Genomic DNA, 27,889 nt, shown 5'->3' with positions numbered 1-27,889 from the left:
TGCCCTGCATTCTCCCTAGTATACAACATCTCGATCCTCTTCACAGCTTTCTCCACCTCTTTCATATCCTTCCTCCTAACACTTCTACAAAAATCCCCAACAAACACCCTGATCTTCCCTTTAACACATTCCCACCAATCAACCAAAGATGAAAAACAACCTTGCAACCCAACCCATTCCCTGAACCATGCCCGAAACTGCCTCCTGAAATTCTCATCCTGCAAAACTGTCACATCCATCCTCCACACATCTCTTCCGAAGCTCAACGTGCCGAGCTCCAACTCACACAGCACCCCATCGTGATCAGAGAACCACGATGGGCGCAAGACCATGCCCACCACCCGCACCCCCTGGGGCACAAACCAGTAATCTAATCGGCTCCTGACACCCCGCGAGTTCCTCCACGTACATCCCTGCTGGTTAGGGAAAAGACACCTATACGCGTCTTTCAGGCCAAACTCCCTCACTACCCTCCCCCAAAACTGTCCTGTAAAATCCACCTCACGCCCCTTATCCAAACACACATTAAAATCTCCCCCCAACAACACCACACGGTTTGTATAAAGCAGTGGCGTTATGGCTTCAAAACATTCCTTCCTCTCCTTAAGGTTCACTGGGGCATAAACATTGATTAACCGCAAGCACACGCCCATCCACTCCGCATCCACACACAGCACTCGGCCTGGCCACACAGACATTGCATCGCCCACCGCCCACCCCCTCCCATTAAACACCATCCCCACTCCCGACGAACGAACCCCACCCACACTCCATCTGGCTTCCCCCTCCTTCCATTCCTCAGAAAAAAACCCTATATCTCTCCTATCCTTTAAATGAACCTCCTGTAAGAATGCAACCGAAAAAACCACGGACTTCAAAGATATAAAAAACGCCGTCCTTTTCACCTTATCCTGCAACCCTCTCACATTTGCAGTAAAGGCAAAAAAACCCATTGTTGCATTATTAACTAAAATCCGCACTACTCAAAAATTCCTCTATATTAGCCGTGTCGTGTGTTGGACCCTCATAACTGCCTACGCTACTCGGAGAGCTAGCAGACCAGATATGACCTATCTGGCTTCCGCCCCACTCCCCCAACCTATCTTCTGTATTACCCCAACTCTCGCCCCCTACAGCTGGGGCCTCCATAGCAACACCTCCACCCTCACCCGCTTCCTCCCTTCCTATAACTTTCGTTATTGACCTGGGAGGCGAGAGCGACTCCCCTCCAGGCTTGTCCTTCTGTTTCCGCTTCCTTTTTTTCTTTTTCCCCACCACTGTTTCAAAGTCATCTCCCCCGCTTCCCTCTTCTGCTGTACTGTCACCATCACTCATCTCCATATCCTGCAGATCCCCAGAACCCACCCCCCCCCCCACCTCTCCCAAATCTCCCCTGTCCCCAGATTCCCCAGTGCCCTCTACCCTATCGCTCACCAAACCACTACCCCCCGCCCCATCCCCCTTATCTTCAGCTACTTCTCTCTCAACCTCACTCCTCTCTCCCCCCTCCACCGGTAACCCAGCTCCCTTATCTCTATCCTCCCCCACTGTAACCCCTTCCCCACCCCTTCTAAACCCGTCCCCCTCTTCCCTCGCCTTCCCCCTACCCTTTTTCTTTTTCTTGCCCCTCCCTGCGCCCCCTACCTTCCTAACTTCCTCCTCTGTACCACCCAATTCCATATCCCCACCTTCCTGCACTCCCTCCTCCTCCTCCTCGCTCGTCCCTTCGTCTTCCTGGAACCCTGCTAGTCCGGTGCGAAGAGCTATTACCCTCTCCGGCTGCCGTTCAAAACAATCTTTAAACAAATGTCCCGCCTCATTACACAAGGAGCACCTCGGCCTCTCCTCGCAATCCCTCACCTCGTGTCCCTCCTTCCCACACCTCCGACAAATCATCTTAGTGCAATTTGCCACCAAGTGACCCTCCCCCCCACATCTTCTACACAGTTTCGGTTGCCCTGCATAAAACAAATAACCCTGATTGGAACCCAAGAAAAAATTAGCCGGTGGATGCCTGAAACCATCCTTCGACGAATTGTCCGGCTGAAACCGGACTCTATACTGCCACCGACCCGTCCATACCCGCACCCCATCCCTCAACATCCACCCATCGTTCAAGATTTCCACATACCGACTCAGAAAAGCATAAATGTCCGTTTCCAACACAAAAGGGTTGTGCATGTGCACCGTCACCACTCTGTCCTCTTGTGCCCAAAGTCCCACCACTTCAAAGTTCTCCAATTGTCCAGCATCCTTTTTTTCTCTGGCCGCCCGAAACACATTCCAGTACATCGTTGCAGATTCAAAGGTCACATTGAAAAATCGCAGAGAGACATAACTCTGCACGCAAAACACATCCTTCAAATCCACGCTCAAAACTCGCATCAACACATGCCGGGAGAAGTCCTCTCTCCCCGGCATCAGGCCAACATCACCCAACCACCGGAACTGGATGGTGTTCTTCAGTCCAGGCCCTGCTGCAGGCTGACCCCTCCAGTTCCTAGCCTCCATGTCGCCGGCAAAAGAAAGTCACAAAAGCCCCGGGAAATCGCCTGGCTCCCCAGCACAGGGTAACCCCTGAGCTGAGGAGAACCCAGGCCGCGCTGCAAGGTGACGATCGCCTTCACCAGTCCTTGGAGACGCCCGATCCTTCCAAAAGAAAAAAGACTCCGACCCTCCTCCTGGCTCGTCTGTATCCCGGACTTCAAAAAAGGTTCCGCCGCGCCTTCTCTCCTCTTCCTCTTCTCCGCCGTCGCCCTTCTCGTCCCCCAGCCAAGTCCTCAAGCCGCGGGCCTGCCACGTACTTTTTGGATCTTGGCCAAAAGGCCGAGAAGCGATGCCCGACGCCGGCCTTGGGCGGGCGCGCGGGCGTCCGGCTGGCGCGCAGCGGCGCAGGCCGACGCCTCTGGAGCCCGGTCCGCACGCGGCTGCCGGCCGCCCGGACTCCGCTCTCCCCCTCTCTTGCCTGCCTGCTTGCTCGCCTGCCTGCCCGCCAGTCCCGGGCGGGGGCCCTGCTCTTTGATCTCCTGTCAACGGCCCGACAACGACCGCAGCCGCGGGGGGCGCCAGCCGGCCGGCCTCCTTAGCTTAGGCCCCTCCCACCAGCAGCAGCCGTGCCGAGTGAGCTGCAAGCGAAAGCGGACCGTCGGCACCTGCGGGCAGAGGCAAGGGGCAGCGCTCTCTCGGGAGGGACGGGGACACACACACACCTGCCTGCCTGCCGAAAAAAAGAAAGAAAAGGTGTATATACTAAGTTTTTTGGAGGGAAAACGGCCGGCTGTCGAAAGGGGCCCGCCTGCAAGGACGGGGACACACACACACACACACACACACACACACACACACACACACACACACACACACACACACACAAGCCACGCCTGCCTCCCTGGAAAAAGGAGGAAAAAACTAAGTTTTTTGGAGGGAAAACGCACGGGAGCCGAAAAGGGGGCCGGCCTGCTTGCCGAGAGAGTCGAGGCGCGGGAAAGTGCACGGAGGGAGCACGGGAACGGGGAGGGGGAGAGAGAGAGACACAGAGACACACAGATGGACGAGAGACGAGACCGGAGAGGAAGGAGCTCCGGTCCACCTCGCTTGCTTGCTAGCTACGTCTGTCTTTTCACCGCTGAGAGAAGGTAGTGCACCGTTCCCGGAGGCGCTGCAAAATACCGGGCCGATGCGTGGAGAGGACGGAGCAAGCTCCTGATCCAGCTCCCTGTTCCAAAAATCCGTTTAATATGTGGTCCCCCGATGGGGGACGTATCAGATATTAAACTGATAAGAACAGATACTACACTTGATCTTAGCCAAAAGGCCGAGAAGCGATGCCCGACGCCGGCCTTGGGCGGGCGCGCGGGCGTCCGGCTGGCGCGCAGCGGCGCAGGCCGACGCCTCTGGAGCCCGGTCCGCACGCGGCTGCCGGCCGCCCGGACTCCGCTCTCCCCCTCTCTTGCCTGCCTGCTTGCTCGCCTGCCTGCCCGCCAGTCCCGGGCGGGGGCCCTGCTCTTTGATCTCCTGTCAACGGCCCGACAACGACCGCAGCCGCGGGGGGCGCCAGCCGGCCGGCCTCCTTAGCTTAGGCCCCTCCCACCAGCAGCAGCCGTGCCGAGTGAGCTGCAAGCGAAAGCGGACCGTCGGCACCTGCGGGCAGAGGCAAGGGGCAGCGCTCTCTCGGGAGGGACGGGGACACACACACACCTGCCTGCCTGCCGAAAAAAAGAAAGAAAAGGTGTATATACTAAGTTTTTTGGAGGGAAAACGGCCGGCTGTCGAAAGGGGCCCGCCTGCAAGGACGGGGACACACACACACACACACACACACACACACACACACACACACACACACACACACACACACAAGCCACGCCTGCCTCCCTGGAAAAAGGAGGAAAAAACTAAGTTTTTTGGAGGGAAAACGCACGGGAGCCGAAAAGGGGGCCGGCCTGCTTGCCGAGAGAGTCGAGGCGCGGGAAAGTGCACGGAGGGAGCACGGGAACGGGGAGGGGGAGAGAGAGAGACACAGAGACACACAGATGGACGAGAGACGAGACCGGAGAGGAAGGAGCTCCGGTCCACCTCGCTTGCTTGCTAGCTACGTCTGTCTTTTCACCGCTGAGAGAAGGTAGTGCACCGTTCCCGGAGGCGCTGCAATACCGGGCCGATGCGTGGAGAGGACGGAGCAAGCTCCTGATCCAGCTCCCTGTTCCAAAAATCCGTTTAATATGTGGTCCCCCGATGGGGGACGTATCAGATATTAAACTGATAAGAACAGATACTACACTTGATCTTAGCCAAAAGGCCGAGAAGCGATGCCCGACGCCGGCCTTGGGCGGGCGCGCGGGCGTCCGGCTGGCGCGCAGCGGCGCAGGCCGACGCCTCTGGAGCCCGGTCCGCACGCGGCTGCCGGCCGCCCGGACTCCGCTCTCCCCCTCTCTTGCCTGCCTGCTTGCTCGCCTGCCTGCCCGCCAGTCCCGGGCGGGGGCCCTGCTCTTTGATCTCCTGTCAACGGCCCGACAACGACCGCAGCCGCGGGGGGCGCCAGCCGGCCGGCCTCCTTAGCTTAGGCCCCTCCCACCAGCAGCAGCCGTGCCGAGTGAGCTGCAAGCGAAAGCGGACCGTCGGCACCTGCGGGCAGAGGCAAGGGGCAGCGCTCTCTCGGGAGGGACGGGGACACACACACACCTGCCTGCCTGCCGAAAAAAAGAAAGAAAAGGTGTATATACTAAGTTTTTTGGAGGGAAAACGGCCGGCTGTCGAAAGGGGCCCGCCTGCAAGGACGGGGACACACACACACACACACACACACACACACACACACACACACACACACAAGCCACGCCTGCCTCCCTGGAAAAAGGAGGAAAAAACTAAGTTTTTTGGAGGGAAAACGCACGGGAGCCGAAAAGGGGGCCGGCCTGCTTGCCGAGAGAGTCGAGGCGCGGGAAAGTGCACGGAGGGAGCACGGGAACGGGGAGGGGGAGAGAGAGAGACACAGAGACACACAGATGGACGAGAGACGAGACCGGAGAGGAAGGAGCTCCGGTCCACCTCGCTTGCTTGCTAGCTACGTCTGTCTTTTCACCGCTGAGAGAAGGTAGTGCACCGTTCCCGGAGGCGCTGCAATACCGGGCCGATGCGTGGAGAGGACGGAGCAAGCTCCTGATCCAGCTCCCTGTTCCAAAAATCCGTTTAATATGTGGTCCCCCGATGGGGGACGTATCAGATATTAAACTGATAAGAACAGATACTACACTTGATCTTAGCCAAAAGGCCGAGAAGCGATGCCCGACGCCGGCCTTGGGCGGGCGCGCGGGCGTCCGGCTGGCGCGCAGCGGCGCAGGCCGACGCCTCTGGAGCCCGGTCCGCACGCGGCTGCCGGCCGCCCGGACTCCGCTCTCCCCCTCTCTTGCCTGCCTGCTTGCTCGCCTGCCTGCCCGCCAGTCCCGGGCGGGGGCCCTGCTCTTTGATCTCCTGTCAACGGCCCGACAACGACCGCAGCCGCGGGGGGCGCCAGCCGGCCGGCCTCCTTAGCTTAGGCCCCTCCCACCAGCAGCAGCCGTGCCGAGTGAGCTGCAAGCGAAAGCGGACCGTCGGCACCTGCGGGCAGAGGCAAGGGGCAGCGCTCTCTCGGGAGGGACGGGGACACACACACACCTGCCTGCCTGCCGAAAAAAAGAAAGAAAAGGTGTATATACTAAGTTTTTTGGAGGGAAAACGGCCGGCTGTCGAAAGGGGCCCGCCTGCAAGGACGGGGACACACACACACACACACACACACACACACACACACACACACACACACACAAGCCACGCCTGCCTCCCTGGAAAAAGGAGGAAAAAACTAAGTTTTTTGGAGGGAAAACGCACGGGAGCCGAAAAGGGGGCCGGCCTGCTTGCCGAGAGAGTCGAGGCGCGGGAAAGTGCACGGAGGGAGCACGGGAACGGGGAGGGGGAGAGAGAGAGACACAGAGACACACAGATGGACGAGAGACGAGACCGGAGAGGAAGGAGCTCCGGTCCACCTCGCTTGCTTGCTAGCTACGTCTGTCTTTTCACCGCTGAGAGAAGGTAGTGCACCGTTCCCGGAGGCGCTGCAATACCGGGCCGATGCGTGGAGAGGACGGAGCAAGCTCCTGATCCAGCTCCCTGTTCCAAAAATCCGTTTAATATGTGGTCCCCCGATGGGGGACGTATCAGATATTAAACTGATAAGAACAGATACTACACTTGATCTTAGCCAAAAGGCCGAGAAGCGATGCCCGACGCCGGCCTTGGGCGGGCGCGCGGGCGTCCGGCTGGCGCGCAGCGGCGCAGGCCGACGCCTCTGGAGCCCGGTCCGCACGCGGCTGCCGGCCGCCCGGACTCCGCTCTCCCCCTCTCTTGCCTGCCTGCTTGCTCGCCTGCCTGCCCGCCAGTCCCGGGCGGGGGCCCTGCTCTTTGATCTCCTGTCAACGGCCCGACAACGACCGCAGCCGCGGGGGGCGCCAGCCGGCCGGCCTCCTTAGCTTAGGCCCCTCCCACCAGCAGCAGCCGTGCCGAGTGAGCTGCAAGCGAAAGCGGACCGTCGGCACCTGCGGGCAGAGGCAAGGGGCAGCGCTCTCTCGGGAGGGACGGGGACACACACACACCTGCCTGCCTGCCGAAAAAAAGAAAGAAAAGGTGTATATACTAAGTTTTTTGGAGGGAAAACGGCCGGCTGTCGAAAGGGGCCCGCCTGCAAGGACGGGGACACACACACACACACACACACACACACACACACACACACACACACACACACACACACACAAGCCACGCCTGCCTCCCTGGAAAAAGGAGGAAAAAACTAAGTTTTTTGGAGGGAAAACGCACGGGAGCCGAAAAGGGGGCCGGCCTGCTTGCCGAGAGAGTCGAGGCGCGGGAAAGTGCACGGAGGGAGCACGGGAACGGGGAGGGGGAGAGAGAGAGACACAGAGACACACAGATGGACGAGAGACGAGACCGGAGAGGAAGGAGCTCCGGTCCACCTCGCTTGCTTGCTAGCTACGTCTGTCTTTTCACCGCTGAGAGAAGGTAGTGCACCGTTCCCGGAGGCGCTGCAATACCGGGCCGATGCGTGGAGAGGACGGAGCAAGCTCCTGATCCAGCTCCCTGTTCCAAAAATCCGTTTAATATGTGGTCCCCCGATGGGGGACGTATCAGATATTAAACTGATAAGAACAGATACTACACTTGATCTTAGCCAAAAGGCCGAGAAGCGATGCCCGACGCCGGCCTTGGGCGGGCGCGCGGGCGTCCGGCTGGCGCGCAGCGGCGCAGGCCGACGCCTCTGGAGCCCGGTCCGCACGCGGCTGCCGGCCGCCCGGACTCCGCTCTCCCCCTCTCTTGCCTGCCTGCTTGCTCGCCTGCCTGCCCGCCAGTCCCGGGCGGGGGCCCTGCTCTTTGATCTCCTGTCAACGGCCCGACAACGACCGCAGCCGCGGGGGGCGCCAGCCGGCCGGCCTCCTTAGCTTAGGCCCCTCCCACCAGCAGCAGCCGTGCCGAGTGAGCTGCAAGCGAAAGCGGACCGTCGGCACCTGCGGGCAGAGGCAAGGGGCAGCGCTCTCTCGGGAGGGACGGGGACACACACACACCTGCCTGCCTGCCGAAAAAAAGAAAGAAAAGGTGTATATACTAAGTTTTTTGGAGGGAAAACGGCCGGCTGTCGAAAGGGGCCCGCCTGCAAGGACGGGGACACACACACACACACACACACACACACACACACACACACACACACACACACACACACAAGCCACGCCTGCCTCCCTGGAAAAAGGAGGAAAAAACTAAGTTTTTTGGAGGGAAAACGCACGGGAGCCGAAAAGGGGGCCGGCCTGCTTGCCGAGAGAGTCGAGGCGCGGGAAAGTGCACGGAGGGAGCACGGGAACGGGGAGGGGGAGAGAGAGAGACACAGAGACACACAGATGGACGAGAGACGAGACCGGAGAGGAAGGAGCTCCGGTCCACCTCGCTTGCTTGCTAGCTACGTCTGTCTTTTCACCGCTGAGAGAAGGTAGTGCACCGTTCCCGGAGGCGCTGCAATACCGGGCCGATGCGTGGAGAGGACGGAGCAAGCTCCTGATCCAGCTCCCTGTTCCAAAAATCCGTTTAATATGTGGTCCCCCGATGGGGGACGTATCAGATATTAAACTGATAAGAACAGATTTTTTTTTTTTTTTTTTTATGTTTTTATTACAAAAATAACAAACTACAACACACCAAGGTAAGACAACAACAACATTTCCACCATTCAAACAAAAAGAACAAATCAGCCCCCCCTTGGAACAATAGCAACACCCCATATGATATTACACTCCACAGTCAAAATCAAAAATCAGAAAGCCAAAAAGTATAAATAAGACAATATTCATATTAGTTCAAACAGAAAACCTCCAAAACACAGTCACCGAAAATATTTACACAAATTCCTTACATTACCATAATCCCGCCCAGTATGCAAAATTAATCCCTCCTCCATCCCCAACATTCCCATTATTATTATAAAACCAAGAAATACAGAAACAAAACCATACACAGAAAAACAATTCAACACCCCAAAGAAATTAACCCCTTCCACCTTTCTTTTGCCGCTGCAAAACCCCACCGCAGGATGTCCCACCGGACACGTCTGCTGACATCGTTTTTGACTTTACAAAATACCGACACGGCTGTAACACTACCGCCGTGCTCCACCAGTTCCTTCCTAGCTGCCCATATATAAAACTTAACTAAACTTAGTATAAACCATAACAAAAATTCTGTATTCCATTTCCTCGCTCCCTTTATCCCTCGAATCACCACCCGGCTCGTTAAAACAAAATCAAGGGCGACTTTCTGCAAGAGCTCCTCGCAGTGACCCCACACCCTTTGGGCGAAAACACAACCCCAGAATACATGTAGTAGGGTCTCCACCTCAGAACAGTCGGGACGCGGGCACTTGTCCTGCCTGGACAATCCATGCCTGTGGAGCGTGTCCCTCACGGGCAACCTGTTCCAGAGCAACCGCCAGTTGAGGTCCTTGAGTCTGTGTTCTAGACCCACCGGCTGGATCTGCCTCCACTCCTCCTCCGACACCCCCACGACCGCAGGTTCCCCCTTCTCCATAATAACCCTATACATTTGCCTATGATCCGTTGAACCCAAGCCCTTCCTGAACTCCGGATGTTTCTGGAGCCACACCACAGCATGCCTATAATGCCAAGGCAGCTTTTGGGCCTTCGGCGTTGTGTTCGTCCACACTACCAGGTGTTTCATCGTAGCTGCGAACCACAAACGAATAAAACAAACACAGAGGTGATCCGGGTCTTCGTATAGGGTTTTACACAAATTTGCAATGAAAATAGTGTCTAACTTCAACGGGAAGTCCGGAACAGCCCTACCACCCCCCTCCACTGGCCTGCACATGTCTGCCCTCCTTATATACTCATGCGTTCCACTCCAAACGAAGTGGAAGACCGCCCTCACCAGGTCTCGGCGGAGCCGAGCAGGCAGGGGGAACACGCAGGCCAAGTGAAGCAGCAGTGGCAGTACGTCCACCTTTAAAACTAGCACTTTCCCCGTGTATGTCAGCGACCTATTCAACCACAGGCCCATCTTTTGCTTAACCTTCCCCATCCTCAGGTCCCAATTGATCCTGGCCGAGTCCTGCGTATGGTAGAGAACTCCCAGAATCTTCACCGGCCCCGTCACCAAGGTAAGACCACCCGCCACATCTTGTCGTTCTTTCCACTTGCCAAAATATTTAACAGTACATTTTGACGTGTTCAAAAAAGCACCTGTCCCTCTGGTCTGACTCTCTACTATCTGTAGCACTTGTGAAAGGCTGCTGTCAGTGGTAAGAAACAACGAAATATCGTCCGCATAGGCAGCTATTTTTGCCTGTGCTCCCCCACTCCCCGGGACCACCACCCCTTCCACCCGGGGATCACCTCGAATCAGATGTAGAAAGGGTTCTATGTAGAGCACGTACAATAAGGGGGACAGAGGGCATCCTTGCCTCACCCCGCACCTGACTGGAATACCCATGCCTAGCTTACCATTAATGCATACCCTTGAGATGACATTGTTATACAAAACCTTGATCCATCTAATGAAGCCTTCGTCCAACCCCACTCTTTTCATCACCTCCCAAAGGAAAGTGTGATGTACCCGATCGAAAGCCTTGTTCTGATCAAGGTTCACAAGCATCATCTCAAGGTTCCTGTCTTCCACCCATTCTATCACGTCTCTGATCAACTGCAGGTTCCACTTTACGTTTCTGCCCTCCACACTGCAGGTTTGATCCCTACTCACCAGATCCGGCATCACCTTCCTCAGCCGTCTCCCCAATACTCTGGCCAAGATCTTATAATCGGTGCAGAGTAATTGGATCGGCCTCCAGTTCTCCAGATCTTCTTTATCCCCTTTCTTATAAACCAGAGACATGATACCAGTCCTCATCGTTCTTCCTAACTCACCCTCCTTCAGGACTTCATTATAGACCTCCAACAGCACCGGTAGTAACCTGTCCCGGAAGGTGACATAAAAATCTGTAGGAAGCCCGTCAATCCCAGGGGTAGTACCTTTTCGCAGGCCACCAATGGCTTCTCCTATCTCCGTCAGTGTTAGATCCCCACACACACCTTCCACACCAACCGTCTTCCTGTCGAAACCCACCAACCACTCATCCCACAAGCTCGCATCCACTGGTTTCTCTGAAAATAAAAACCTGTAAAAATTAGTTGCACACCTCACCATGCCTTCTATATCTCTGACAATGGACCCATCTTCTCTCCTCAGACCCTCAAAGAGAGTCTTCTTCTGTCTGGCTCGGACCGAGCCGAAGAACTGAGCTGAGCACTTCTCCTCGCCCTCCATCAGGGTGCCCTTAAGCCTAAACAAAAAATCCTTCGCTCGCTCTAACCAAAGTTCTTTCAGCCTGAGCTTGAGCTCTGAAACTTTTGCCATATCAAAAGCACCGCCCTGGTTGGAAGCCACATACAGATCTTCAAGTTCCTGCTGCAATCTCTCAAGCTCTCTTCTCTCTGCTACTTTCTTTTGGCAACAGTAGGAAATAGAAGCTTTGGAGATAGCCCTTTTACAGGCCTCCCACCAAAGAACCGCTGTCGGGTACCTCCCCCTCTGTAACTGGAAGCGTTCCAAAAGCGCAACTATCATGCTCTGATAATCGGCTTCCAATAACACTTTCGTGTTCAGCTTCCAGTAATTTGATTTAGGGTCCATACCATCTGGTATCAGATCAACCGACAGCAACAGATGATCTGAAAACCAAACCGGGGTAACCTGTGCCGCCTGTGTCAACCCACGCAGGGTGGTGAAGATATAATCCAGTCTTCTAAAAACACCCCTTCCGTTACTCCATGTGTGCATTCTCCCTCTCTGACTAAGATCTTTATGACCGTCCTTTAAATGAAACCGTGATATTAATTCCTTAAAACTACCCACACTCGCACCACTCACGTCACACACATCCATATTAAAATCCCCTCCCATCACCACCACCCTATTAGTAAACAGATGTGGCTCAAGATCTCTTAAAAACGCCGCCTGGAGCCGCCTTTCGGCAGGCCCGTAGACAGCTATCAGACGGACCTGCAGTCCGTCCCATACACCATCTACGACCATAAGCCTTCCCGGGACTATGATATTGACATCGTTAGCCGTGAAATTCGGGGTTCCACAAAGGATCCCAATTCCAGACGAGTGCACTCCCCCTACGCTCCACCAAGACTCCCCTTTAACCCAATCTCTCTTAAAGGTGGCAATATCACCTCTCGTGCCTAAATGTACCTCCTGCAGGAAACAAAAGCCGAATTGGCGCGCTTCTAAATATTTAAAGACGCCAATCCGCTTAACATGATTTTTAAGCCCTCTGGCGTTAACCGTACATACTGTGCGACTCATGTTGGATCAAAAGGAGTCCGCAGCTGTAACCCGTCTCCCAAACTAAAGTCACTTTGTATTCCGATAGGGCTAAGGACATTCTCCATCCCACTTGGAACCTGCGGGGACCCCTCCCCCAGGGATGATGGACTTACCCCAGGATCATCGGAGGTCAGAAGGTGGGTACCGCCGTCTTTCCCGGACTGTTCTGAGGTCTCCGAAACAGAATCTTCCTGTTCCACCACTATGTCCCCTTGGCCCGGGGGTATGGGGTCATCGAGCGTACTAGCCGCGGCTGAGGCTTCCAAGGGGTCAGCCTCCTTACCCAGCTCTTCACCCCCCTCCCTCTGTTCCCCTTCCTCCCCACCCCCCCCTTCCCTGCCCCCTTCCCCTTCCCCCTCCCCCTCTACACCCTCCTCCACCCCTTCCTCCTTCCTACCCCCTTTCTTACCCTCCCCCCTCGCCCTCTTTACAGCAATCGCCTTTTTACGTCTCGGCCTTCTCTGTCCACTCTCTCCATCTTCTACCTTCTGGACCTCGACGTCGCTGGTTCCCGAGTCCTCCTCGGAATCTAGGACCTGGAAACGATTGGTCACCGTCTCAAACAAGCACTCGTCAGCCCTCATTCTTCTCTTTTCAGCCGCCGACTTCCTCTTTGTGGCCCTGCTCGGCTGGATGGACCACTCCGGCGACCCCGATTCTGCCTCCTCCACCTGTTCGGCCCATGATGAGGTCCCCGGACGCGCCTCTTCAGGTACCTCGGTCGCCGTTGCTGGCTCCTCTGGTCTATCGCCTCTGTCCTCTCTTACGTCTGCACAAGGCCTCTGGGTGGTCGCAGCCTTCTGCGGTGGTCTGGTCTCGTCTCCCCTCGAGCCCCCCGCCGAGGTCCGCACCACATCAGCAAAACTCCGGCTCTTCCTCGGACAGACCCTGTAAACATGGCCTTCTGCCCCACATAGGTCACATGTCAAAACCTTGGTGCAATCCTTTGTGTCATGAGTTGTGGCCTTACACTTTCGACACACACCACCGGGACAGTTCATAGCCACATGTCCTCTCTGAAAACATTTCTTACATGTCACAGGTTGGCCCGGGTAAAAGAGGTAACCCCTATTAGGCCCTATTGAAAAATAAGCCGGGGGGTGAACCACACCCTCGCCCTCAGACGGCTTAGGTCTCAGCCTCACCGTATAGCGCCTCTTACCAGTCCACACTCTGAGGACGTCTAAATCTTTCTGGCCTTCTCCCTGGACATCCACGAACCTGGATAAAAAGGTAATTATGTCCCTTTCTGGTACCCGGTGGTTAAACAAATGAATTGTCAAAGTCCTGAGTTCCCTGGCGAACAACGGCTCTATCAGGAACTCATTAAGTGGAGCCACCTCCTTTCCCTCGCACACTCTCTCCCAAGCCTTCTCACAAAGTTCGTCGCTCGCGAGAGACAGGTCGTAAATCCCTCGAACCGGGAAGTCTTGCAAACAATCGATGTCCTTCAACTCGATCCCCAAAGCCTTCATCAGGACCACTCGTTCAAACCGCTCACGGTTCATCCAGTCCTTCTTCCTCTCCGCATCCTTCACCACAAAGCGCACTGTGCACCGCATCAGCCCCTCACGGGACAGAGGGTGCACAGCCGCCGGACCGCGGGCCCGCTCACCACCGCCGACCGCCGTCATCTTGGAGGCCCCACTTCGCCCCCTGGGCTCAACCCAGGGCGACTACCCGTGGTGACCTTTGGTGGACGTCTGCTCCGGTCTTCTGGTGGTAAGGATCCGCCCGTCTGGTCTGGTCTGGTTCCGCCGTTCGTCGTCTTCTCCTTCTCCTCCTCGCCTTCGTCGTCTTCACCTTTTGACAAGTCCTCGGACCGCGGTCATGCCACGTATCGTCGGAACTTGGCCAAAAGGCCGAGAAGCGATGCCCGACGCCGGCCTTGGGCGGGCGCGCGGGCGTCCGGCTGGCGCGCAGCGGCGCAGGCCGACGCCTCTGGAGCCCGGTCCGCACGCGGCTGCCGGCCGCCCGGACTCCGCTCTCCCCCTCTCTTGCCTGCCTGCTTGCTCGCCTGCCTGCCCGCCAGTCCCGGGCGGGGGCCCTGCTCTTTGATCTCCTGTCAACGGCCCGACAACGACCGCAGCCGCGGGGGGCGCCAGCCGGCCGGCCTCCTTAGCTTAGGCCCCTCCCACCAGCAGCAGCCGTGCCGAGTGAGCTGCAAGCGAAAGCGGACCGTCGGCACCTGCGGGCAGAGGCAAGGGGCAGCGCTCTCTCGGGAGGGACGGGGACACACACACACCTGCCTGCCTGCCGAAAAAAAGAAAGAAAAGGTGTATATACTAAGTTTTTTGGAGGGAAAACGGCCGGCTGTCGAAAGGGGCCCGCCTGCAAGGACGGGGACACACACACACACACACACACACACACACACACACACACACACACACACACACACACACAAGCCACGCCTGCCTCCCTGGAAAAAGGAGGAAAAAACTAAGTTTTTTGGAGGGAAAACGCACGGGAGCCGAAAAGGGGGCCGGCCTGCTTGCCGAGAGAGTCGAGGCGCGGGAAAGTGCACGGAGGGAGCACGGGAACGGGGAGGGGGAGAGAGAGAGACACAGAGACACACAGATGGACGAGAGACGAGACCGGAGAGGAAGGAGCTCCGGTCCACCTCGCTTGCTTGCTAGCTACGTCTGTCTTTTCACCGCTGAGAGAAGGTAGTGCACCGTTCCCGGAGGCGCTGCAATACCGGGCCGATGCGTGGAGAGGACGGAGCAAGCTCCTGATCCAGCTCCCTGTTCCAAAAATCCGTTTAATATGTGGTCCCCCGATGGGGGACGTATCAGATATTAAACTGATAAGAACAGATACTACACTTGATCTTAGCCAAAAGGCCGAGAAGCGATGCCCGACGCCGGCCTTGGGCGGGCGCGCGGGCGTCCGGCTGGCGCGCAGCGGCGCAGGCCGACGCCTCTGGAGCCCGGTCCGCACGCGGCTGCCGGCCGCCCGGACTCCGCTCTCCCCCTCTCTTGCCTGCCTGCTTGCTCGCCTGCCTGCCCGCCAGTCCCGGGCGGGGGCCCTGCTCTTTGATCTCCTGTCAACGGCCCGACAACGACCGCAGCCGCGGGGGGCGCCAGCCGGCCGGCCTCCTTAGCTTAGGCCCCTCCCACCAGCAGCAGCCGTGCCGAGTGAGCTGCAAGCGAAAGCGGACCGTCGGCACCTGCGGGCAGAGGCAAGGGGCAGCGCTCTCTCGGGAGGGACGGGGACACACACACACCTGCCTGCCTGCCGAAAAAAAGAAAGAAAAGGTGTATATACTAAGTTTTTTGGAGGGAAAACGGCCGGCTGTCGAAAGGGGCCCGCCTGCAAGGACGGGGACACACACACACACACACACACACACACACACACACACACACACACACACACACACACACAAGCCACGCCTGCCTCCCTGGAAAAAGGAGGAAAAAACTAAGTTTTTTGGAGGGAAAACGCACGGGAGCCGAAAAGGGGGCCGGCCTGCTTGCCGAGAGAGTCGAGGCGCGGGAAAGTGCACGGAGGGAGCACGGGAACGGGGAGGGGGAGAGAGAGAGACACAGAGACACACAGATGGACGAGAGACGAGACCGGAGAGGAAGGAGCTCCGGTCCACCTCGCTTGCTTGCTAGCTACGTCTGTCTTTTCACCGCTGAGAGAAGGTAGTGCACCGTTCCCGGAGGCGCTGCAATACCGGGCCGATGCGTGGAGAGGACGGAGCAAGCTCCTGATCCAGCTCCCTGTTCCAAAAATCCGTTTAATATGTGGTCCCCCGATGGGGGACGTATCAGATATTAAACTGATAAGAACAGATACTACACTTGATCTTAGCCAAAAGGCCGAGAAGCGATGCCCGACGCCGGCCTTGGGCGGGCGCGCGGGCGTCCGGCTGGCGCGCAGCGGCGCAGGCCGACGCCTCTGGAGCCCGGTCCGCACGCGGCTGCCGGCCGCCCGGACTCCGCTCTCCCCCTCTCTTGCCTGCCTGCTTGCTCGCCTGCCTGCCCGCCAGTCCCGGGCGGGGGCCCTGCTCTTTGATCTCCTGTCAACGGCCCGACAACGACCGCAGCCGCGGGGGGCGCCAGCCGGCCGGCCTCCTTAGCTTAGGCCCCTCCCACCAGCAGCAGCCGTGCCGAGTGAGCTGCAAGCGAAAGCGGACCGTCGGCACCTGCGGGCAGAGGCAAGGGGCAGCGCTCTCTCGGGAGGGACGGGGACACACACACACCTGCCTGCCTGCCGAAAAAAAGAAAGAAAAGGTGTATATACTAAGTTTTTTGGAGGGAAAACGGCCGGCTGTCGAAAGGGGCCCGCCTGCAAGGACGGGGACACACACACACACACACACACACACACACACACACACACACACACACACACACACACACAAGCCACGCCTGCCTCCCTGGAAAAAGGAGGAAAAAACTAAGTTTTTTGGAGGGAAAACGCACGGGAGCCGAAAAGGGGGCCGGCCTGCTTGCCGAGAGAGTCGAGGCGCGGGAAAGTGCACGGAGGGAGCACGGGAACGGGGAGGGGGAGAGAGAGAGACACAGAGACACACAGATGGACGAGAGACGAGACCGGAGAGGAAGGAGCTCCGGTCCACCTCGCTTGCTTGCTAGCTACGTCTGTCTTTTCACCGCTGAGAGAAGGTAGTGCACCGTTCCCGGAGGCGCTGCAATACCGGGCCGATGCGTGGAGAGGACGGAGCAAGCTCCTGATCCAGCTCCCTGTTCCAAAAATCCGTTTAATATGTGGTCCCCCGATGGGGGACGTATCAGATATTAAACTGATAAGAACAGATACTACACTTGATCTTAGCCAAAAGGCCGAGAAGCGATGCCCGACGCCGGCCTTGGGCGGGCGCGCGGGCGTCCGGCTGGCGCGCAGCGGCGCAGGCCGACGCCTCTGGAGCCCGGTCCGCACGCGGCTGCCGGCCGCCCGGACTCCGCTCTCCCCCTCTCTTGCCTGCCTGCTTGCTCGCCTGCCTGCCCGCCAGTCCCGGGCGGGGGCCCTGCTCTTTGATCTCCTGTCAACGGCCCGACAACGACCGCAGCCGCGGGGGGCGCCAGCCGGCCGGCCTCCTTAGCTTAGGCCCCTCCCACCAGCAGCAGCCGTGCCGAGTGAGCTGCAAGCGAAAGCGGACCGTCGGCACCTGCGGGCAGAGGCAAGGGGCAGCGCTCTCTCGGGAGGGACGGGGACACACACACACCTGCCTGCCTGCCGAAAAAAAGAAAGAAAAGGTGTATATACTAAGTTTTTTGGAGGGAAAACGGCCGGCTGTCGAAAGGGGCCCGCCTGCAAGGACGGGGACACACACACACACACACACACACACACACACACACACACACACACACACACACACACACAAGCCACGCCTGCCTCCCTGGAAAAAGGAGGAAAAAACTAAGTTTTTTGGAGGGAAAACGCACGGGAGCCGAAAAGGGGGCCGGCCTGCTTGCCGAGAGAGTCGAGGCGCGGGAAAGTGCACGGAGGGAGCACGGGAACGGGGAGGGGGAGAGAGAGAGACACAGAGACACACAGATGGACGAGAGACGAGACCGGAGAGGAAGGAGCTCCGGTCCACCTCGCTTGCTTGCTAGCTACGTCTGTCTTTTCACCGCTGAGAGAAGGTAGTGCACCGTTCCCGGAGGCGCTGCAATACCGGGCCGATGCGTGGAGAGGACGGAGCAAGCTCCTGATCCAGCTCCCTGTTCCAAAAATCCGTTTAATATGTGGTCCCCCGATGGGGGACGTATCAGATATTAAACTGATAAGAACAGATACTACACTTGATCTTAGCCAAAAGGCCGAGAAGCGATGCCCGACGCCGGCCTTGGGCGGGCGCGCGGGCGTCCGGCTGGCGCGCAGCGGCGCAGGCCGACGCCTCTGGAGCCCGGTCCGCACGCGGCTGCCGGCCGCCCGGACTCCGCTCTCCCCCTCTCTTGCCTGCCTGCTTGCTCGCCTGCCTGCCCGCCAGTCCCGGGCGGGGGCCCTGCTCTTTGATCTCCTGTCAACGGCCCGACAACGACCGCAGCCGCGGGGGGCGCCAGCCGGCCGGCCTCCTTAGCTTAGGCCCCTCCCACCAGCAGCAGCCGTGCCGAGTGAGCTGCAAGCGAAAGCGGACCGTCGGCACCTGCGGGCAGAGGCAAGGGGCAGCGCTCTCTCGGGAGGGACGGGGACACACACACACCTGCCTGCCTGCCGAAAAAAAGAAAGAAAAGGTGTATATACTAAGTTTTTTGGAGGGAAAACGGCCGGCTGTCGAAAGGGGCCCGCCTGCAAGGACGGGGACACACACACACACACACACACACACACACACACACACACACACACACACACACACACACACAAGCCACGCCTGCCTCCCTGGAAAAAGGAGGAAAAAACTAAGTTTTTTGGAGGGAAAACGCACGGGAGCCGAAAAGGGGGCCGGCCTGCTTGCCGAGAGAGTCGAGGCGCGGGAAAGTGCACGGAGGGAGCACGGGAACGGGGAGGGGGAGAGAGAGAGACACAGAGACACACAGATGGACGAGAGACGAGACCGGAGAGGAAGGAGCTCCGGTCCACCTCGCTTGCTTGCTAGCTACGTCTGTCTTTTCACCGCTGAGAGAAGGTAGTGCACCGTTCCCGGAGGCGCTGCAATACCGGGCCGATGCGTGGAGAGGACGGAGCAAGCTCCTGATCCAGCTCCCTGTTCCAAAAATCCGTTTAATATGTGGTCCCCCGATGGGGGACGTATCAGATATTAAACTGATAAGAACAGATACTACACTTGATCTTAGCCAAAAGGCCGAGAAGCGATGCCCGACGCCGGCCTTGGGCGGGCGCGCGGGCGTCCGGCTGGCGCGCAGCGGCGCAGGCCGACGCCTCTGGAGCCCGGTCCGCACGCGGCTGCCGGCCGCCCGGACTCCGCTCTCCCCCTCTCTTGCCTGCCTGCTTGCTCGCCTGCCTGCCCGCCAGTCCCGGGCGGGGGCCCTGCTCTTTGATCTCCTGTCAACGGCCCGACAACGACCGCAGCCGCGGGGGGCGCCAGCCGGCCGGCCTCCTTAGCTTAGGCCCCTCCCACCAGCAGCAGCCGTGCCGAGTGAGCTGCAAGCGAAAGCGGACCGTCGGCACCTGCGGGCAGAGGCAAGGGGCAGCGCTCTCTCGGGAGGGACGGGGACACACACACACCTGCCTGCCTGCCGAAAAAAAGAAAGAAAAGGTGTATATACTAAGTTTTTTGGAGGGAAAACGGCCGGCTGTCGAAAGGGGCCCGCCTGCAAGGACGGGGACACACACACACACACACACACACACACACACACACACACACACACACACAAGCCACGCCTGCCTCCCTGGAAAAAGGAGGAAAAAACTAAGTTTTTTGGAGGGAAAACGCACGGGAGCCGAAAAGGGGGCCGGCCTGCTTGCCGAGAGAGTCGAGGCGCGGGAAAGTGCACGGAGGGAGCACGGGAACGGGGAGGGGGAGAGAGAGAGACACAGAGACACACAGATGGACGAGAGACGAGACCGGAGAGGAAGGAGCTCCGGTCCACCTCGCTTGCTTGCTAGCTACGTCTGTCTTTTCACCGCTGAGAGAAGGTAGTGCACCGTTCCCGGAGGCGCTGCAATACCGGGCCGATGCGTGGAGAGGACGGAGCAAGCTCCTGATCCAGCTCCCTGTTCCAAAAATCCGTTTAATATGTGGTCCCCCGATGGGGGACGTATCAGATATTAAACTGATAAGAACAGATACTACACTTGATCTTAGCCAAAAGGCCGAGAAGCGATGCCCGACGCCGGCCTTGGGCGGGCGCGCGGGCGTCCGGCTGGCGCGCAGCGGCGCAGGCCGACGCCTCTGGAGCCCGGTCCGCACGCGGCTGCCGGCCGCCCGGACTCCGCTCTCCCCCTCTCTTGCCTGCCTGCTTGCTCGCCTGCCTGCCCGCCAGTCCCGGGCGGGGGCCCTGCTCTTTGATCTCCTGTCAACGGCCCGACAACGACCGCAGCCGCGGGGGGCGCCAGCCGGCCGGCCTCCTTAGCTTAGGCCCCTCCCACCAGCAGCAGCCGTGCCGAGTGAGCTGCAAGCGAAAGCGGACCGTCGGCACCTGCGGGCAGAGGCAAGGGGCAGCGCTCTCTCGGGAGGGACGGGGACACACACACACCTGCCTGCCTGCCGAAAAAAAGAAAGAAAAGGTGTATATACTAAGTTTTTTGGAGGGAAAACGGCCGGCTGTCGAAAGGGGCCCGCCTGCAAGGACGGGGACACACACACACACACACACACACACACACACACACACACACACACACACACACACACACAAGCCACGCCTGCCTCCCTGGAAAAAGGAGGAAAAAACTAAGTTTTTTGGAGGGAAAACGCACGGGAGCCGAAAAGGGGGCCGGCCTGCTTGCCGAGAGAGTCGAGGCGCGGGAAAGTGCACGGAGGGAGCACGGGAACGGGGAGGGGGAGAGAGAGAGACACAGAGACACACAGATGGACGAGAGACGAGACCGGAGAGGAAGGAGCTCCGGTCCACCTCGCTTGCTTGCTAGCTACGTCTGTCTTTTCACCGCTGAGAGAAGGTAGTGCACCGTTCCCGGAGGCGCTGCAATACCGGGCCGATGCGTGGAGAGGACGGAGCAAGCTCCTGATCCAGCTCCCTGTTCCAAAAATCCGTTTAATATGTGGTCCCCCGATGGGGGACGTATCAGATATTAAACTGATAAGAACAGATTTTTTTTTTATGTTTTATTAGAAATCAGTAAAAAACAGTGCTTTCAAAAGTTTACTCTACCCTCCACCTTTACACCCATGTGATCAAGTCCTTCCATCTTTCGCGTGCTGCGGCGAATCCCCATCGGAGGACGTCCCACCGGATCTTCCGTGAGACGTCCCTCTTGACTCTCCTCAAGATGGCCGGCACTGACCTCTCCACGCCGTGTTTGACCAGCTCTGACCTCGCGTCCCACACGTGGAGCTTGGTCAGGCTGATCAGGAGCCACAGGAGAAACGCCGCATTCCATTTTCGGGAACCAGCCACGCCCTTCATCACCGTGTTCAGAGTCAGGAGGGACCCCAGGCCTACCTGTGCGTAGAGGTGCTGGCTGGACTTCCACACCCTCTGCACGAACCCGCACTCCCAAAAGACATGATTTACTGTTTCTTCCCCTGTGCAGCCGTGCCTCGGGCACTGGCTCTTCTTTGACAAGCCATGCGAGCACATGACGGCCCTGACCGCCATTCGACCCCACACGCCGAGCCAGTTCAGGTCCTTTAGTCTGTTATCCAGGCCCTTTGGCTGGGCCTGCTGCCAGATGTCACTGGGCACACCCAGGAGCGCTGGCCTGTCCAGTGCTGTGACCACCTGGTACATCTTCCTATGGCTCAGCGCGATGTCTTTGTCCCGTACCTCTGGATGTGCCCTCAGCCACTGCACTGCGTGTCGGTAGTGCAGTGGGAGCCGCTCGGCCTTCGGGGTCGTGTTGCTCCATGCGGCCAGGTGTCTCATGCTCGCTGCCAGCCAGAGGCTCACGAACCGGCCACACAGGTGGGGCGGGTTTCCGTGCAGGATGACGCACAGGTTGGCAACGAAAACACAGTCCAACTTCACTGGGAAGTTTGGGATCCCTCTGCCTCCTTCCATGGTAGGTCTGCACATGTCTATCCGGCGAATCCGTTCGTATGAGTGGCCCCAAACGAATGCAAAGACTGTTCTTACCAGTTCCTTCCTTTTCCTTTTAGGTAGGGGGTACACTACTGCCAGGTGGAGAAGCAAGGGCAGGATCTCCACCTTCAGCACCAGCGCCTTCCCTATCCATGTCAGGGATCGATGCTGCCAAAGGCCCAGCTTCTGCCTGATCTTCCGGAACCTGGCCTCCCAGTTCAGCCCTGAGGGGTCCAGGGTGTGAAATAGGACCCCCAGGATTTTCACCGGGCCGGCTGTCTCTTTCAGTCCTCCGGTGATCTCCGGTGCATACGACCAGGTTCCAAAAAGCTTCACCAGGCTCTTGGCGCGATTCAGTTGGGCGCCGGTGCCTCTGGAGTAGGCCTCCACGATGTCCAACACTCTCCCCAGACTCCTGTCAGAACTGAGGAAGAGTGTCACGTCATCCGCGTAGGCCGCGGTTTTAGCTTCCTGCCCACCTCCACCTGGCACTTTAATTCCCTCCACTCCGGGATCCTTCCGTAAGGGATCCAGCAGCAGCTCAAGAAAGATGACGTACAGCAGGGGCGAGAGTGGACATCCCTGTCGCACACCACACCTTACCGGAATCCTCCTCCCTACTGCTCCGTTGACTCTTACCCGGGACGTGGCGCCGTTGTAGAGCGCTTCGATCCACCTGACGAAAGCGTCAGGCAGACCCTTCCTCCTTAGGAGTGCCCACAGGGTCTCATGGTGGACCCGGTCGAACGCCTTCGCCTGATCTAGGCTCACCAGCATGAGCGGCAGGCCTCTGTCCTCCACCCAGGCGATGGTGTCCCGGATCAGCTGCAGGTTCCAGCTGATCTTCCGGCCTGCCACGCCACATGTCTGGTCCGCCCCGACCAGCTCCGGCATCACCGTTCTCAGACGGCCGCCCAGCACCCTGGCCAAGATCTTATAGTCCGTGCACAGGAGCTGGATCGGCCTCCAGTTTCCCAGGTCCGCTTTGTCTCCTCCCTTGTAGATCAGGGTCACGACGCCGGTCTTCATAGAGAGGCCCAGTTCATTGCTGTCCAGGGCCTCATTGAAGACCTGCACCAGAAAAGGCTCTAGCTGGTCCCAGAAGGTGCGGTAGAACTCCGCTGGTAGGCCGTCGACTCCGGGGACGGTCCCCTTCTTCAAACCAAACAATGCTGTCTTGATTTCCGCCCCCGTCACAGGCCCGACCAGCGAGGCGGGATCGTCCACCGCCTTCTCAACACCCTCCAGGAGCCTCTCCTTGGTGCTGGCGTCGATCTCCTTCTCCTGGAACAAGGTAGCGTAAAACCCTGTGGCACACTCCAGCATCCCGGGTAAGTCCGTGACTGCAGTCCCATCTTCGCGCCGCAAGCTTTCGAAGCAGCAGCGCTCCTGCTGCCTCCTCACGGCGCTGAAGAATTGGGGAGAGCACTGTTCTTCTCCCTCCTTCCAAACTCCCCGCAGCCTGAAAAGAAAGTTCTTTGCTCTCTGCAGCCACGTGTCTCTAAGCAGGCTCCTGACGATGGCAATCTTCTCGCCGTTGAAGGCGCCCCCCTGGTTCAGCTGCTCGTACAGTGCTTCTAGCTCCTCTTGGAGCTGGGCGCACTGGCGTTCCTCCAGACTCCGCCGGATCCAGCAGTATCGCCTGGTGACCGTCGCGAGAGTCTGTTTACACGATTCCCACCAGTGCACCGCCGAGCTAAAGAGCTCTCTTCTCCTCCCCAGGTCTTTCAGCACTGTCCCAATCTTCCTTCGGTATCTCTCCTCTTGTAGAACTTGTTTGTTTAGCTTCCAGTACCCAGCCTGGAAGCGCGGGTCCTCAACACCGAAAGAGATCGTGAGCAGCTGGTGATCCGAGAACCAGGTAGGGGTCACTTGCCTGCTTAATGTTGTCCACTTCACAGTAGAGAGGATGTAGTCGAGGCGTCGAAAACTCCCTCTCCCGTTGTCCCAGGTGTGGTGTGCAACGTTCTGAAACCCGTCTCGAAGGCCGAAGTCTGCGATCAAGGACCTCAACAGATGAACTCCCTGTCCGTGCGGGTCTCCCAGGTCGATGTTGAAGTCGCCGCCGACAATCAGCTCCCTGTTGGTATACAGCACGGGCTCCAGGTCTTTCAAAAAGGAGCCCTGCTGCCTTCTGTCTGCTGGGGCGTACACGTTGACTAACCTTATCTTCACTCCCCTCCAGGTTCCGTCCACCACCAGCAGACGTCCGGGAATCACTGAGCTGACTGTTTGGGCGGCGAACCCTGGCAGGCCGCACAGGATACCCACGCCAGAAGAGTTCACCCCTCCGACGCTCCACCACGAGGGACCCCTCCTCCACTCCCTCTGAAGGGTCCTCACGTCGTCGAGGTCCTTGAGATGGACTTCCTGCAGAAAGGTCACATCCAGCTTCCTTCGAGACAGGTAGGAAAACACTGCCACTCTCTTCTCCTGCTTCCTCAGACCCCTCACGTTAGCTGTTGCAACTGTGAGGGTCATGGCGGGTCTTGAGGGAGACTGTCACTCTCCATTCCCTCCGAGCGGCTGGAATCCGGAGAGCTCGCCGTCCCTGCTGTACTTCCTGAGCTGCCATCCTCCGTGTCCATGAACTGGACTGGGGTATCCGGGGCCTCTTGCTCGGGAGTAAGCGGTTCAGTCAGGCAGGCGACTACAGGGCTGCCTTCGTCCGTCACGTTGCCCGATACTGAAAAGACGGCCATCGGTACCGCCCCTGACCCCTGCCCTGGGGGAAGAGATTCCGAGGTGCTTTCGGCCTCGGAGTCGCTCAAGGCCGACGAGACTCCCTCCTCCTCTTCCATCCCCTCAGAGTCTGCGAGGTCTCCCGGGTCTTCCTCCTGGCCTTCCTCCTCGACCGTCTTCTTCTTCTTCTCCTGCGTCTCTTGCCGGCGTTTTCCTGCCCGCAGCCTCTTCGTCTTCCTCTTCTGCCCCGCGCTCTGCAGGGCCACCATCCCCTCCTCCTCTGCTGGCGTCGGTGCAGGCGCAGTTCTTCCCCCGCCCATCAGGGGGCGCCCCTTCCTCACCACTTCCGCCCAGGTTCCAGCCCCTCCGTCCGCTCCCCGCGATGTTCCCGGTCGTTCGCTATCCGATCCCCGGGCTGCCTCCCGCTGCTCCATGTCTGAGCCCCACGATGTTCCTGGACGCTCACCATCCTCTTCTCCCTGGCGCTCCTCCTCCACCTGTTCCCGTCCCTGTTTCTTTCCTCCCCTCTTCTCTCCCTTACCGGGGGGCCTGCTGCTCGTCGGCCGGCCTTCCCCCTCGCTGGCCTCATCCGCCTGCCTGATCCACTCCTTAACCGCCTCCTCCGTGGCCGCCTTCTCCGTGGCCGTTCTCTCCTTGGCCGTCCTCTCCGTGGCCGCGCCCCTCTTGCTGCACTGCCGGAAAAGGTGGCCTCTGTCCCCGCACAGGGAGCACTCCTTCACCTGGCAGTCTCGGGTGTGGTGTCCCGGGCGGCCGCACTTCCCACACTTCTCCGCCGTACATGCCCCCTCACGGTGCCCGGTGGTCCGACACTTCCTGCAAAATTCAGGCTGGTCCCAGTAAAACATGTACCCCCTACCTCCTCCGATTGCGAACGTAGCCGGTGGGTGGCTGTATCCATCCTTTGTTGTTGGGTCCCGTCGCAGTTCCACCAGGTACCGACGCTTTCCCGTCCACACAGTGCGTGTGTCGCTGAGCACCAATGGCCCAGTTCTCACATCCACATACCTGCTTAGGAAGGTAGTCACGTCGGCATCCGTCACAAAGGGATCAAACATGTGCAAAACCACCCACCTCTTACTGTCGCTCTGCAATCCACCACACTCATACTCCCGGAATCCGCCGCTCTTAATGATATCGTTGCATTTTCCTACCATTTTCTTGTGGATGTCCGCACTGATGAAGGTGGTGTCGATGAACTTCTGTGGCTGGTTCCCCTGCACGCACTTGATATCTGCTGCCTTCAGCCCCAAAGCACCAAACAGGACATCGTCCTCAAATTGCTCCCTTCCAGGTGGTGCCGTCTCCGGTTTCCAATGGAAGCGGAGAGTCCACTTGATGCTGGGGTCCTTCCCAGCCCTCCTCGCCTCTCCTGGCCCTGCAGCCATGGTTGGTGCAGCCTTTCGGCCGCCAAACAGCCAGGGAATGCAAAGCCGGGCAAAGAAAAATCAAAAGTTCCGACGTCCAAAAGGCAAAAAACGTAATCCAAAGGCAATCCGGGTCAATCCAAAGCAATCCAAACGCGTCTCCGCAGTGCTGTCCTCTCGGTCTCCTCTCACGGTCTCTCCGCCGCCGCCCTTCTCGTCCCCCAGCCAAGTCTTCAAGCCGCGGGCCTGCCACGTACTTTTCCGATCTTAGCCGAAAGGCCGAGAAGCGATGCCCGACGCCGGCCTTGGGCGGGCGCGCGGGCGTCCGGCTGGCGCGCAGCGGCGCAGGCCGACGCCTCTGGAGCCCGGTCCGCACGCGGCTGCCGGCCGCCCGGACTCCGCTCTCCCCCTCTCTTGCCTGCCTGCTTGCTCGCCTGCCTGCCCGCCAGTCCCGGGCGGGGGCCCTGCTCTTTGATCTCCTGTCAACGGCCCGACAACGACCGCAGCCGCGGGGGGCGCCAGCCGGCCGGCCTCCTTAGCTTAGGCCCCTCCCACCAGCAGCAGCCGTGCCGAGTGAGCTGCAAGCGAAAGCGGACCGTCGGCACCTGCGGGCAGAGGCAAGGGGCAGCGCTCTCTCGGGAGGGACGGGGACACACACACACCTGCCTGCCTGCCGAAAAAAAGAAAGAAAAGGTGTATATACTAAGTTTTTTGGAGGGAAAACGGCCGGCTGTCGAAAGGGGCCCGCCTGCAAGGACGGGGACACACACACACACACACACACACACACACACACACACACACACACACACACACACACACACAAGCCACGCCTGCCTCCCTGGAAAAAGGAGGAAAAAACTAAGTTTTTTGGAGGGAAAACGCACGGGAGCCGAAAAGGGGGCCGGCCTGCTTGCCGAGAGAGTCGAGGCGCGGGAAAGTGCACGGAGGGAGCACGGGAACGGGGAGGGGGAGAGAGAGAGACACAGAGACACACAGATGGACGAGAGACGAGACCGGAGAGGAAGGAGCTCCGGTCCACCTCGCTTGCTTGCTAGCTACGTCTGTCTTTTCACCGCTGAGAGAAGGTAGTGCACCGTTCCCGGAGGCGCTGCAATACCGGGCCGATGCGTGGAGAGGACGGAGCAAGCTCCTGATCCAGCTCCCTGTTCCAAAAATCCGTTTAATATGTGGTCCCCCGATGGGGGACGTATCAGATATTAAACTGATAAGAACAGATACTACACTTGATCTTAGCCAAAAGGCCGAGAAGCGATGCCCGACGCCGGCCTTGGGCGGGCGCGCGGGCGTCCGGCTGGCGCGCAGCGGCGCAGGCCGACGCCTCTGGAGCCCGGTCCGCACGCGGCTGCCGGCCGCCCGGACTCCGCTCTCCCCCTCTCTTGCCTGCCTGCTTGCTCGCCTGCCTGCCCGCCAGTCCCGGGCGGGGGCCCTGCTCTTTGATCTCCTGTCAACGGCCCGACAACGACCGCAGCCGCGGGGGGCGCCAGCCGGCCGGCCTCCTTAGCTTAGGCCCCTCCCACCAGCAGCAGCCGTGCCGAGTGAGCTGCAAGCGAAAGCGGACCGTCGGCACCTGCGGGCAGAGGCAAGGGGCAGCGCTCTCTCGGGAGGGACGGGGACACACACACACCTGCCTGCCTGCCGAAAAAAAGAAAGAAAAGGTGTATATACTAAGTTTTTTGGAGGGAAAACGGCCGGCTGTCGAAAGGGGCC

The 27,889-nt window shown here is 58.9% G+C and overlaps 14 non-coding genes across 14 annotated transcripts; all 14 read right to left on the bottom strand.

Annotated features, from left to right (window-relative positions):
- Window positions 1–3,633: 3,633 nt before the first annotated feature.
- On the bottom strand, window positions 3,634–3,826 carry LOC148805478 (U2 spliceosomal RNA). The gene has a single exon (XR_016090174.1). It is a non-coding gene; the product is annotated as a U2 spliceosomal RNA (small nuclear RNA).
- Window positions 3,827–4,619: 793 nt separating this feature from the next.
- LOC148805477 (U2 spliceosomal RNA) lies at window positions 4,620–4,810 on the bottom strand. The gene has a single exon (XR_016090311.1). It is a non-coding gene; the product is annotated as a U2 spliceosomal RNA (small nuclear RNA).
- A 781-nt stretch (window positions 4,811–5,591) lies between these two features.
- LOC148805476 (U2 spliceosomal RNA) lies at window positions 5,592–5,782 on the bottom strand. The gene has a single exon (XR_016090310.1). It is a non-coding gene; the product is annotated as a U2 spliceosomal RNA (small nuclear RNA).
- Window positions 5,783–6,565: 783 nt separating this feature from the next.
- LOC148805475 (U2 spliceosomal RNA) lies at window positions 6,566–6,756 on the bottom strand. Its single transcript, XR_016090308.1, has one exon. It is a non-coding gene; the product is annotated as a U2 spliceosomal RNA (small nuclear RNA).
- A 793-nt stretch (window positions 6,757–7,549) lies between these two features.
- LOC148805474 (U2 spliceosomal RNA) lies at window positions 7,550–7,740 on the bottom strand. Its single transcript, XR_016090307.1, has one exon. It is a non-coding gene; the product is annotated as a U2 spliceosomal RNA (small nuclear RNA).
- A 791-nt stretch (window positions 7,741–8,531) lies between these two features.
- Window positions 8,532–8,728, bottom strand: LOC148805473 (U2 spliceosomal RNA). Its single transcript, XR_016090272.1, has one exon. It is a non-coding gene; the product is annotated as a U2 spliceosomal RNA (small nuclear RNA).
- Window positions 8,729–15,111: 6,383 nt separating this feature from the next.
- On the bottom strand, window positions 15,112–15,302 carry LOC148805472 (U2 spliceosomal RNA). Its single transcript, XR_016090306.1, has one exon. It is a non-coding gene; the product is annotated as a U2 spliceosomal RNA (small nuclear RNA).
- A 793-nt stretch (window positions 15,303–16,095) lies between these two features.
- LOC148805471 (U2 spliceosomal RNA) lies at window positions 16,096–16,286 on the bottom strand. Its single transcript, XR_016090305.1, has one exon. It is a non-coding gene; the product is annotated as a U2 spliceosomal RNA (small nuclear RNA).
- Window positions 16,287–17,079: 793 nt separating this feature from the next.
- Window positions 17,080–17,270, bottom strand: LOC148805470 (U2 spliceosomal RNA). Its single transcript, XR_016090304.1, has one exon. It is a non-coding gene; the product is annotated as a U2 spliceosomal RNA (small nuclear RNA).
- Window positions 17,271–18,063: 793 nt separating this feature from the next.
- Window positions 18,064–18,254, bottom strand: LOC148805469 (U2 spliceosomal RNA). Its single transcript, XR_016090303.1, has one exon. It is a non-coding gene; the product is annotated as a U2 spliceosomal RNA (small nuclear RNA).
- A 795-nt stretch (window positions 18,255–19,049) lies between these two features.
- LOC148805468 (U2 spliceosomal RNA) lies at window positions 19,050–19,240 on the bottom strand. Its single transcript, XR_016090302.1, has one exon. It is a non-coding gene; the product is annotated as a U2 spliceosomal RNA (small nuclear RNA).
- A 783-nt stretch (window positions 19,241–20,023) lies between these two features.
- On the bottom strand, window positions 20,024–20,214 carry LOC148805467 (U2 spliceosomal RNA). The gene has a single exon (XR_016090300.1). It is a non-coding gene; the product is annotated as a U2 spliceosomal RNA (small nuclear RNA).
- Window positions 20,215–21,007: 793 nt separating this feature from the next.
- On the bottom strand, window positions 21,008–21,200 carry LOC148805466 (U2 spliceosomal RNA). The gene has a single exon (XR_016090235.1). It is a non-coding gene; the product is annotated as a U2 spliceosomal RNA (small nuclear RNA).
- Window positions 21,201–27,244: 6,044 nt separating this feature from the next.
- Window positions 27,245–27,435, bottom strand: LOC148805465 (U2 spliceosomal RNA). The gene has a single exon (XR_016090299.1). It is a non-coding gene; the product is annotated as a U2 spliceosomal RNA (small nuclear RNA).
- Window positions 27,436–27,889: the final 454 nt, after the last annotated feature.

The sequence above is a fragment of the Atractosteus spatula genome, unplaced genomic scaffold, assembly GCF_055471065.1.
Source record: "Atractosteus spatula isolate fAtrSpa1 unplaced genomic scaffold, fAtrSpa1.hap1 Scaffold_7, whole genome shotgun sequence".
Classification (NCBI taxonomy): domain Eukaryota; kingdom Metazoa; phylum Chordata; class Actinopteri; order Semionotiformes; family Lepisosteidae; genus Atractosteus; species Atractosteus spatula.
Note: the sequence above shows the minus strand (reverse complement) of the source record. Positions and strands in the feature narration are given on the sequence as shown.